The sequence below is a fragment of the Fundulus heteroclitus genome, unplaced genomic scaffold (assembly GCF_011125445.2).
Source record: "Fundulus heteroclitus isolate FHET01 unplaced genomic scaffold, MU-UCD_Fhet_4.1 scaffold_87, whole genome shotgun sequence".
In the NCBI taxonomy this organism is placed as follows: Eukaryota; Metazoa; Chordata; class Actinopteri; order Cyprinodontiformes; family Fundulidae; genus Fundulus; species Fundulus heteroclitus.
Window position 1 is genome coordinate 620099 of NW_023397329.1, and position 12617 is coordinate 632715.

Consider the following 12617-nt stretch of genomic DNA (forward strand, 5'->3'; position numbering starts at 1 on the left):
TATGTGCTCTTGGCACCAGGACACCCTAGGTCGCAGTTCAATGATCGACTTTGTTGTTGTTTCATCTGATCTGCGGCCGTATGTCTTGGACACTCGGGTGAAGAGAGGGGTGGAGCTCTCCACCGACCACTACCTGGTGGTGAGTTGGCTCCGATGGCGGGGGAGGAAGCCGGTCCGACCGGGCAGGCCCAAACGCACTGTGAGGGTTTGCTGGAAACGTCTGGCAGAGTCCCCTGTGAGGCGAAGCTTTAACTCCCACCTCCGGTAGAACTTTAAACACGTCCCGAGGGAGGCGGGGGACATTGAGTCTGAATGGAACATGTTCCACGCCTCTATTGTTGAGGCGGCTAGTCGGAGCTGTGGCCGCAAGGTTGTCAGTGCATGTCGCGGCGGCAACCCTCGAACCCGCTGGTGGACACCAGCGGTGAGGGAAGCCGTCAAGCTGAAGAAGGCCTGTGGGACTCCGGAAGCAGCTGATGTGTACCGGCAGTCGAAGCCGCAGGCGGCTCGGCTGGTCGCCGAGGCAAAAACTCGGGCGTGGGAAGAGTTCGGAGAGGCCATGGAGAAAGACTTCCGTACGGCTTCGAAGCGATTCTGGTCCACTATCCGGCGTCTCAGGAGGGGGAAGCAGTGCAGTACCAACACTGTTTACAGTGGGGGTGGTGTGCTGCTGACCTCAACTCGGGACGTCGTGCGTCGGTGGGCGTAATACTTTGAAGACCTCCTTAATACCACCAACACGTCTTCCATTGAGGAAGCAGAGCCTGAGGACTCTGGGTCGGGTTCTCCCATCTCTGGTGCTGAAGTTGCCGAGGTTGTTAAAAAGCTCCTTGGTGGCAAGGCCCCGGGGGTGGATGAGATTCGCCCTGAGTACCTTAAGGCTCTGGATGTTGTGGGGCTGTGTTGGTTAACGCGGCTCTGCAACATTGCGTGGACATCGGGGGCAGTTCCCCTGGATTGGCAGACTGGGGTGGTGGTCCCCCTATTTAAAAAGGGGGACCGGAGGGTGTGTTCCAACTACAGAGGAATCACACTCTTAAGCCTCCCTGGTAAGGTCTATTCAGGGGTTCTGGAAAGGAGGGTCCGTCGGATAGTCGAATCTCGGATTCAGGAAGAGCAGTGTGGTTTTGGTCCTGGCCGTGGAACACTGGACCAGCTCTATACCCTCAGCAGGATTCTTGAGGGGGCATGGGAGTTTGCCCAACCAGTCTACATGTGCTTTGTGGATCTGGAGAAGGCATTCGACCGTGTCCACCGGGGGATCCTGTGGGGGGTACTTCGGGAGTATGGAGTACCGGACCCTTTAATAAGGGCTGTCAGGTCTCTGCACGACCGGTGTCAGAGTCTGGTCCGCATTGCCGGCAGTAAGTCGGACTCGTTTCCGGTGAGAGTTGGACTCCGCCAAGGTTGCCCTTTGTCACCGATTCTGTTCATAACTTTTATGGACAGAATTTCTAGGCGCAGCCAAGGTGTTGAGGGGATCCGTTTTGGATCTGAGACCATGGTCTTGAACCGGAAAAGGGTAGAGTGCCTTCTCCGGGTTGGGGAGGATGTGCTGCCCCTAGTGGAGGAGTTCAAGTATCTTGGGGTCTTGTTTATGAATGAAGGGAAGATGGAGCGGGAGATCGACATGCGGATTGGTGCGGCGTCTGCTGTGAAGCGGGCGCTGTAACAATTTCCCCTCAGCAGCAACACTGAAGCACACAGAGGTTCCCGCTGCGTCTTTACGCACGATCCAGCTGCTGATGTCTCCCTCTTTTCAGCTCAATGCACTTCTAGACTGTTACAGTTTATAACCATTATCACCTTTCACAGCGACAGGTTTCTCAGTCAGTCGCCGCGCTGACCAGACAAATTTCTATTGCTCTCGTCAGTGCGCTCTGGGCGGTGAGGTGGGCGGATTTTACCCCCGTGCGCTGCGTGCGAGGGATAAACAATGGGGAAAATGCATAACTAAATACTGTAAAGGGCTCCTATAAAGGGAACAGGGGTACTGACAGGTCTAAGATGAAGCCCCTGATGTTACAAGTTCTTTAAAATGACCCTTAAAAGTGCGCACCTGAATTAAAACGCAAGGCAGCACGCCCACCGAAGCGCCACTGATTCTATGTTGTTAAAAACAAAATAGCATGAAATACAGCTACTAACTCTCCTATTGACTTTAACTGGCACACGTTGCTACCGATGTGAGGACATTAAACGTAGTGATTCACGTTTTGAATGGTGAACAGTGATAAAAGCACCTGCTCCGAGGGAAAGGAGGGGGGAGAGGAGCAAGCGCGGAGGCACAGAAATACGGTGCATGTAGTTAAAAAATGCAGAATTAATAAAAACTAAACTTATAAACAGACTAAGTGGCTTTTTAAACTGCATCTGGTTAGCAGAACTGTTTTATAATCCAGCGTGCAGCCATGACTGGTTCTGAATGAACGGGTCATCTGGCAGCAGCTCCCCCCCGCCCCCTCCCCTCCTGTGTACGCGGTACAGGACCTTACCGGCTGACTTTCACCACTGGTTAAGACTATTCAATAGGGGGTTTTCAGCTGACGTCACGCTCACGTGACTACTCAGCCCGTCCGCCATATCGGGTGGCAGTCGTTTCGCACCGTTGACCTGCATTGTATGACGCCTTAGGCAGTATTGGAAGTGAACAATGGGGAAAACGTGTTTAATGGTTGGTTGCACGGCCCGTGGAGGTGGAGATCAACGCTCTTTCTATCGCCTACCAGCCGTAATAGTGAATCAGTGTGAAAAAAAAAAACAGCTATCTGAACAACGCCGTCACCTATGGCTGACACGGATATCCAGGTCCGATTTGGACGGTGTTAAACTGGAATACGCCAGAGTCTGCGGTGCTCACTTTGTCACAGGTAATTAACTGTTAAGTATTTAAAACATATAAGAAGAATATATTAATAATAGGGCTTGGGCGTTATGACTTATTACTTTCCGCGGCTGTCATGTTGACTGCCTCCGCCGCCTCTACTGCCTATTACTACCGCATACTGTACTCCCTCTCTCAGCCGTGTTTTAATTTGATTAATTTCACCTTAACTTGATTTCAACCATGGTAAACCGTTGCTGTATTGTGGGCTGTAACAGCGCAACACATGATCGCCAAACATAGAAACAGATTAATTTTCCACCGCTTTCCTGCCTGGAGGCGCAACCACGGAGAACAACTGTTAGTGATAACAAAGAGTCGTCGGCTCGCTTGGATCGCGGCTGTAAGTCGACCGATCATAACTTTCCACAGTATCCCGATGTCAATGAGAGTGTGTTCTAAACGTTTGAAACACATAGCAGCTAGTTAAAAGTACATTACATGCGCGAGTGGTTGTTAGCACTGACGGTTAGCAGCTACTAAACTAGCATGTGCCAGAGCCCGTCTGAGCGCAGCTTACCTTTGAACGAGTTGCTGTGTTCCCACTGTTTGCTGGCTTTATGATCTGCAGCTCCTACCGGCGCCAATACGGTAAATACAACTTAATTTTGCACTGGTCATTGTTCTGCTTAAATAATTAAAGCCGCGAGCGGCGTCGATCGGCCTTGCAGCCAAGCGCCTTCGCGCACCGCCCGCCGCCGGCCGCCAGCCACCGCAGAAGCATGCGACACATTTGCGTCGGATTGTTTACATTTTTACCATCTTATTAAAACTCACCCGTCCACGTATGATGCCGATTTCCTTGATGTACATAACCAGATGTGAACTGGTTGTGAGCCTCTAGACCCTTGTAAGCTCTCATTTCCTCAAGAGTGTGCAGAGGGTTTTCACCGAACACCAGGTAATGCATCTGGATTACGGCTAAACAAGGCACCGTGGAGGGTATACGGGTCCATATGGTCGATCACGGAACATTTCCTCAGATATACGTCCTTATCTGGTCGCTCTAGCGTGCTGGCATACTTATCCATTCGCCATACGATAATACGTGTACGACAACTAGAGATAAGGAAGTGTGCCACCCAATATGGCGGACCGGAAGTTGGCCAGTGACGTCAGTGAAAACCCCCTATTCAATTCAATTCAATTTTATTTATATAGCGCCAAATCATGAAACATGTCATCTCAAGGCACTTTACAAAATCAAGTTCAATCATATTATACAGATTGGGTCAGATTATACAGATTGGTCAAAAATGTCCTATATAAGGAAACCAGTTGATTGCTTCAAAGTCCCAACAAGCAGCATTCACTCCTGGGGAACCGTAGAGCCACAGGGAGAGTCGTCTGCATTGTACATGGCTTTGCTGCAATCCCTCATACTGAGCAAGCATGAAGCGACAGTGGGAAGAAAAACCACCCATTAACGGGAAGGAAAAACCTCCGGCAGAACCGGGCTCAGTATGAACGGTCATCTGCCTCGACCGACTGGGGTTACAGAAGACAGAACAGAGACACAACAAGAGAAACAAAAAAGCACAGAAGCACACATTGATCTAGTAATCTGTTCTACATTAGATGGTAGTAGCGACTAAAATTATTCATAACTCTGATCACTCTTCCTGCTGCTCTGTTAACACGAACTGCAGCAGGAATTACTGATGGCCACAAGCTGTGAAAGAAGCCGAAACAGCTCAGCAGAAGGCGGAGTTTTGTCGTCCGCAGCCCAGATGGGCTTTGTGATTTTTATGCGTGAGAAATTCCATGTTTGCGTGTGAAATGTCATGTGTTGCGTGTGAGCGTGTGAAGTCAGTGAAATGCGTGTGTCACACGGTCAATGCGTGAGAGTTGAGAGCTATGACTACATTTATTGCACATACCGTTACTACTAAAGGAGGCAGAGGAATAACTAAACATCAGACACAGAGAGCAGGAGAGAGGGGGAGACATAGACACAGACGGAGAAACTGATGGAAGGGTAGGGAAGAAAGCCATGATAAGGCTAAAGCTAGGCTAAAGATAGGCTACGCTAGCGACCTCTTACAATGCCAAGAAAAGCAAACCATGTGAGATGCGAAGAGTTCCAAAACTTGAAGTGCAGCAACAGTAAATGTGTTTTAAATGTGCTTATGTTTTAGAAACAGATAGATGTCACAGCAAAGATATTTAAGATAAAAATTGAAAGTCTGAAACACCAAAACTACAATCCACACACAGTAAAAGAAAACAGGAAGTGATGCAACATAGCTTTTTTTTCTTTCCCCCAGTGTCCCGTCTAGTAATGTGGCAATAGGAATTGATGTCTCAATGCCAGATAGAGCTCGACAGATTTTGCTTTTACAAGTGAAGCGAACAGCTTTCGCCATAGTGCTCCGCTTGATTTATGCATGTAAATAGCTTTATTGTGATTCCTGCAGGGAGAATTTCAAATTATATGGACACTACAATGGGAGAGTAAAGGAAGAACAAGAAGAGAGAGAAAAGAAAAGAAAGAGAAGAGGTGAAAGAAAGAAGAGAGAATGCGAGTGTTATGTGGGAATGTGTGTACAGCGTCTTTTTTTTCTGTGTGTGGTGAGTGGGGCACAAGGGAGGGATGGTGTGAATGAGTTTTCCTTTTTTTTTTTTTCTTCCCAGGTATGGGTGTGGTCCGCTCCCTCTCCCAAGAACATCTGAAGTCTCCGCTAGGTGTGGAGCCCATCCCCCCACGTCCTGCCCTCCTCCGCTGCGTTGGCAGGCGCCTTGGCCCTCTGGCGCATTGGTGGGCTTCGGGTTTGGGGCAGGTTCCCGGGCGTGCGCCGGCCCACTCCCGGCGGCTTCTTCGCGGGGCCTGGCCCCCCGGGGGGAGGCCGGGGCCCCGTCGCGGGGGCGGGGCGCCCCTGGGGCCTCTGGCCCCCAGGGCCCATGGCCGGGACCACTTCAGCAGGGCTAGCTGCCGGCGGAGCCCACGGGCTTGTCCCCGCGGCTCTTGGGGGCGTCGGCATTGCGATGGCTGGGGGATTTCCTCGGGGTCGTCTCTACCCTTTCTTTTGGGGAGGGGGGGTTGCAGATATCCTGTGTTGGCCCCTCCTGGGCGCCCTGCTTTAGGGGCCCCTTTGGGAGTCCGGGATTATGGGTCCCCTGACTCCTGCCTCTGTGCTCGGGGAAGGCGGGCCTTTGGTTCTCCACAACCACTATCAAGCTATTTCCTTCTGGATAATTTTCACCTAAACTAGTGCACTCTCACAAACTCCCACAGGTGCTGGGTCCCAGGTATTAAATGTTCACTTATAATATATAATATTATTATATAAATAAAATAAAATTGAATTGAATTGAATTGAATTGCTCTTGCCTCAGATGAGGGAGGCAGCTTTCCCTGTGTTGGACCCTCTTTAGCACCTTTGCTCTGGGGGTTCCTCAGGCATCTGGGGTTCTGGTTCCCTTGGCATCTGCCTCGGTGCTCTGGGGGGCAGGTCTTCTGCTCCTCAGAACTGCTATGGAGCATTTTTCTTATGGAAAAACCTTACATACACAAGCACACTCTCACAAACACTTACAGGTTCTTGGATTCAGGTACTTACAGATTCACTACTATACAGAAAACCTATATTATTATCTTTTGCTGTCACTTTATACATTTCATATTAAATCATACGGTATATTCATCAGTGATAGTATCAAGACATTGGTTTTCTGTACCTGTAATACTTCATCTGTTGGTTTTGCTGTTGTTTTTATAGCTAGCTTTATAGCAGGTGTAGAAGCAGACTCAGTGGATATTATATTGCTCTCCCCCTTTCCTCTTAGCATTTTGTCTCATCTGTTTCTCTTTGTTTTTTCCTCTTTTACCTTCCTGTTTAAGTGTCCATTGAACATGAAATAGTCCCAGTATAAAGTCTAATAAAATTTCTTGCATATATAAATGAAGTGGAGCACTATGGAGAAAACATTAAGGGTCCTCTTGTGAAAGTAAAATGTGTTGGGCTCTTTTTGGCATTAAGACAACAATTCTTATTGTCACATTGCTGGACAGAACACACACACAAAAAAGTGTTCATTGTGTTTTTTAGACCCTAAAGTAAAACAATTGATAGGACTGGAAATTGTAAACTGTGTTGTTCAGCTTTATGTTCAGCCAGATTGTCATTCAACCAAAAATACATGTGTATTGTTTGGAAAGTAATTTAAAATACTGATATACATTCATTTGGCACAAACGCACATAAAAGCAAACTTGTTACTGCAGCTAACAGGTACAATCGGTAAACATTCAAGATGACCGTTAGGAGAGGGCAGGTATTAATTTGTTTTAATAAAACCATCCATGAGTGTCAATAGATATTTTGTACTGGCAGAAACTGGCAGGTGTCATATTTTATTTATTCCATTATTCAAGAAGCTTCATGTTCACAAACATGAACATAATTGTGGTTATGTCAGCTAACTGGCTCCTCTCCATTATTTTTATGTAAACCATACATACATGCATATACTATGTCATCAACTAGAAATAATAACTTTGACATTTGATAGAGATTTGATTCAAAAGGTGTTTTGTGGGAGAAAGGTGTGTTTTAAAACTGTTTTTGTGATGTATTTAGGTTTCAAACCATTAAATATTTGGGGTTTCAAGCTCTAAAATATCATGCAATTTGCCACTTGAAATGAAATGTTTTCTTTATAAATGTTAAAACCGTCAATCCCTTACTTCAGTGGTCTAGAGAAAGATCCTTAAGATTGGCATGTTTCACACAGCCAGTCACATCTTTTTGTTGTAGTGATTTGAAAGCAGCAAACTGACAACAACCAGCATGACAAATTACAACTAGAAAATTTCTGAAGAAATTTAGCAAGGCGACTGCCTCGTGGTGCATACCGTACCGTCAAATATACTAACAGGAAGTAACAGTGCGAATTTCAGCTTCCTACCGTCTTCACAGCCCCCACAGCGGCCGTCGAAAGGTGCCATGTTAACCCTCTATGGCATGGTGTTGCCCTCAGGCAACAAACCACTATTTTTGCCCTCACACTGCTCCTTTAATTTTTTTAAATAAAATATTACTTTAGAAGTCTGATGATTAGTCTGTGACCAATGAAATTTGAGGTGGGCGTGGCTTTGACCTTTCCTCTGGGGGTGAAACAGTCCTTTTTGGAACCATAGCCGGCATGGACATACTGCTAGCAGAAGTTAAGATATATTTCACTTTTTAACATCTTTAAATTTATATAACTTTGTATAAATATCTGTGATGTACATTAATATGTGAATAAGCATGTTTAATTGAGCAAAGACACTTTTTGCCTTTATTTACTAAAATGGTAGTTTTTCATTCGTTGCCTCAGGGCAATATTGCGCAGTTAGACCACTTTTGTTTGAACATAACATTGTCATGGATGGAGAAGTGCAGAGATGCATAGTCATCACCAAAATCAACTTTTTGCTGTACTATCTACTATTACTCACAGAAAATAGACTGAAACAATGCCTGCCATCAAAACTAAAGAAATAGGGCTACAAGATGCTTGTCTTGGTTAGTTCTGATGGTGTCCCACACAATTTTGAGATCTACACAGGTAGAGATGTGCAACCCCCTGAACTGGCAGATGTAGGAGCAAGTGGCAACGTCGTCCTCCGCCTGGCCCAGCCAATTCCCAAGCAGCAAAACTACAAGGTGTTCTTTGACGACTTGTTCACGCGTTCCTTCTCATACTCACACTTGCTCAGCAGGGAATTCGCTGTACTGGTACTGTTTGTAGCAACAGATTATCAGGTGTGAACTTGATGTGTGACGCTTAGTTTAAGAGAGCTGGACATGGATCTTTTGAAGTGAAGACGGCCATGGTTGGAGAAACATCCTTGCATGCGTTCAGTCAGTCTACTCAGTAATTTCAGTGGAGCACACCCAGTCACCGAGGTTGATAGGTGGGATGGCAATCAAAAGAAAATAACCAAAGTCCCCTGTTCTGCTGTGGTGAGAGAGTACAATAAGAATATGGGTGGAATGGACCTGCTGGAGTCTCTCATTGCACTGTAGCGCAATAAAATAGGGTTGAAGAAGTGGTATCACCGGCTGATGTTCCACTTTATTGACATGATGATCGTGACTGCCTGGCTGCTCTACAAGAGAGACTGCAACACCAATGGGATGACAGAAAAGGAACAGATGAAGCTTTATACGTTCAAGTCGTATATCGCAGAAAGCTTGTGCAGAAGTGGCAAGAATCTGGAGCGTAAGAGAGGCTGTAGCTAAAAAGGTATAAGACATATCAAAATAATTCTTTCACTGTGAGTATCAGCAGGTTTTTGAGGACTACGGTGCCTATTTTTATGTTTATACAAAAATCGGTGTAGGCAGAGCAACGATGTAAAAAAGTGCATCATTTGGGGGCATGGAGTTCTGATTCTGTTTGAGCTGCGATTTACCCCGCAAGCAGCACTTCGTTTCTCCGGAATGATAAAGGTTAGAGATGTAATTTTTTCAGCGTTTATTTCGTAACGGATAGGGGAACCGGACAAGCTATGGGTTTTTGCTAGAAATATTTTAATTTAAAAAAGGTAATTTTGAGGAAAATTGAAAAATCTCGAAACATTGTCCCGAACAAATGGCTGTAGCTGAAACAGTATAAGAGATATCAAAATAATTCTTCACCATGAGTATCAGCAGGCTTTTGAGGACTATGGTGCCCATGGTTGGTACAAAAATCAGTATAGGCACAGCGACGATGTAAAAAAGTGCATCATTTGGGGGGAAGCAAGTCTGATGCTCTTTGAGGATTTGGCACATTCGCTACTCCCGAACAAATTGTTCCTGCGGCAAAACCGTAACAGTTATCCACAAAATTCCTTTTTTGTCAGTGCAAGAAGGGTCTGGAAATGCATGTGTGAAAGCCTCATGTCTGTACATCAAAACGGCTTAGGAGTAGCGGCGATGCGAAAACATGTGTTTTTGGGATGTTCAGGTGTGATTTTTCAAAACGGCTCCATAGGAAATCAATGAGGAGGGTTTTGACTTGGTGTTGCTCTGAGGTGATTTGCGAAAAATCTATAAATGCTACACCAATAAGGATTACATTTCCTGAATCCAGACAAAAATACCTATGTTTTGATGTTTTGATCCTGCTGATTTTTGGACATGAGCTTTGAGGAGTAACTGTAAGAAAACCATTAAAAATATCCACATCCCATCTTCACTTCTGAGTAGTTCAAAGATATATCTACAAACTGGAAGTTAAATGGTGTTCGTAGGTGAAAGCATGATGATACAGTACAGCGTTGAAAATGGTCATTTGGAGGTTTTTTGAGGCTTTCTTTCTACCCGACTCCATTCATTCCTATGGGTTTTTTGAGGTGGTTTTTCGCTAATTCTGTCGCCATGGTAACTGGAAATGGCGTGAAGTATAAATAGCACACTTCACGGCATCGAAACGCACGTTTTGATATATAGTTTGTTGGGGTAGACCCTACGGTTTGGGCTGTATTAACGGTGATGAAAGAATAAAAAGGAATAGTAATAGGCTCTGCCCATGCATTTGCTATGGCAGGCGCCTAATTAAATACTACATGCATTGAGTACAAATACCTGTCTTGCTTGACAATGTCAAAATATTTGGTCACCTTTGCCTGCTGCTGAGAAGCTACCATTTTGTTCTGCAGAGCATAAACCAGATGTAATGTCTCCCGTAGGTTGTCACTACAGTGACTGGGAAATTAAAAATGACAGCAACAACACAGAGATATAAACCTGTTTTCCATGAGCCTGTCAATCTTTCTGACAGCGAGTATAAAAATTCTATATACGGATTTGAAACAACAGTGAATTGGAGGATTTATCTCTTGTTGCTAATTTGCCATGTTGGAAATCCAGTAGCTGGAGAGGAGTATATGGGATCCATGAAGCAAGAAGAAAAAGACCCATCAGATTTTAGCCTATTTCACATTATAAAATTCTAACTATAAACTTTAAATCAAAACACAAGATTAGTTTTATTTTAATTTATTTGATTTTCACAAGTTATTGCAAAACCATGCAAAAATCTTACCTCTAAACAAGTACACAAGAATCCTCATCAGATTCTTCCACTGTCACATCTACTGCCAACGTATATATAAACCAAAATGAAGCCAAAATTAAAGCAAGGAGGGGAAAAATTAAATAAACAATTAGCTTGCATATGATTTGGAAGGTACAGTAAAATTTTTATATTATTTTTTATATTTTTATGACCATCTGTGTGTTTTGGGTACATGTTGACACAAAAAGAGGAACAAAGAGGAAAGCAAATTACACCAGAGAAGCAATTGTTGCTGCCCTTCAATGTGGGAAGGGTTATAAGGCACATTTTAAACATTTTGAAGTCCATTAAATAGCAAGTTATTCTCAACCGGAAAAGTTTTAAGACAGCCAAAATGAGTTTGAAAGATTGGGTTACAGGTCTGGAAATTGTAAACTGGAGGAAACTCATTTAGTCCCATTTATTAAAGTTCTATTCAAAACAAATATTGCACTGTGCAAGGTAAATAGATCCAATTCATATACAGAAATGATCTCCCATTCTCACTCAGTTTCAATAGTTTTTCCTGAACACATTCCCTGTTCATCACAGAGTCAACAGAAACACACAGGAAACAACATTGCAAGCATAGAATACATGTTCAATACATGCTAAAGCCAATTTTGACATCAATCAACAACTCACTTTGCATGTTTCCAGGCTGTGGGAGAAAGTCTAGCACGTGATCTTTGAAAAAGTCTACCATTGAGTGTAGTTGTGAAATCCCTTCTTAATGTAGCAGGGTTTGACACATTGTTCTTTGGTGCTTCTTTGGAACAGGAAAATTCTGTCATAGACTGCCTTTTTGGAATATTATATATTTCTATTATCAGTCTCATCTTCTATTCATGTGTATTTGTAGTTTTCGTAAGCAGTAACTGCAAAACTAACAAAGAAACTAAAATGCAAGAGGAACAATCGAAAAGTGCTTCCCTTGAAATAAATCAACATTAGCTTGTGCCTTTTTTTGTTAATTAACAAGAATTTAAATATTCATGAAGGCTTTACTATGTCATCAGTGTGGTGTATTTGTACTTTTCAAGATGTATGTCCTGCATTGATTTAGATTATGCATGAATGATTTATGATCCCAAATAGTTATTCTCCTCATCTTGTCACTGGCGAAGCTCAACTGATATATTTTATCCACCTTTCCCTGTTTCAGAACAATAAACCTCAGATCTTGAAATTTATCTTTATAAGACCTGTGTATTAAAAAATGACCATATTACCACACACACACACACACACACACACACACACACACACACACACAAAGAGAATGATGGGTTTCAGGTTGCATGCACAGATGTCTCCAGAGGCTTGGCGTGACCCGGCGGCGGCTGCAAGACTAAAGGTCATGGTGGTAAAACGTTGACCCTTGCATCCCAATTGCCCACAACACCCCCTTTTGACTTCTTGTGAGGTCTGACAGGTTCATTAGCAAAGGGAATAACTGCAAAGAAATGAAGGAAAATGGGAACAGAGAGAAAGGAGGTCTGAACCAATAAACAAAACATCCAGAGAGGAATGTAGGTAAAAAGAAGGAAGAAATAAGACTAAATGAGAGTCTTATCAGTGATGCAATCAATAAGCCGAGACTTGCCTGCATCTGTAATTGATTGAATTTACAGGTGGGTAAAGCTCTTTAAACAAACACAGTCTTATGCTAATAGGAGTGCAGCAATATCCCCTGGTTGTG

At 44.2% G+C, this 12617-nt stretch overlaps 1 protein-coding gene across 6 annotated transcripts in view; it reads left to right on the top strand.

Annotated features, from left to right (window-relative positions):
- Window positions 1-12617, top strand: part of LOC105919040 (neuronal PAS domain-containing protein 3) — a 1017839-nt gene that overhangs the window by 549812 nt on the left and 455410 nt on the right. The window lies entirely within an intron of this gene.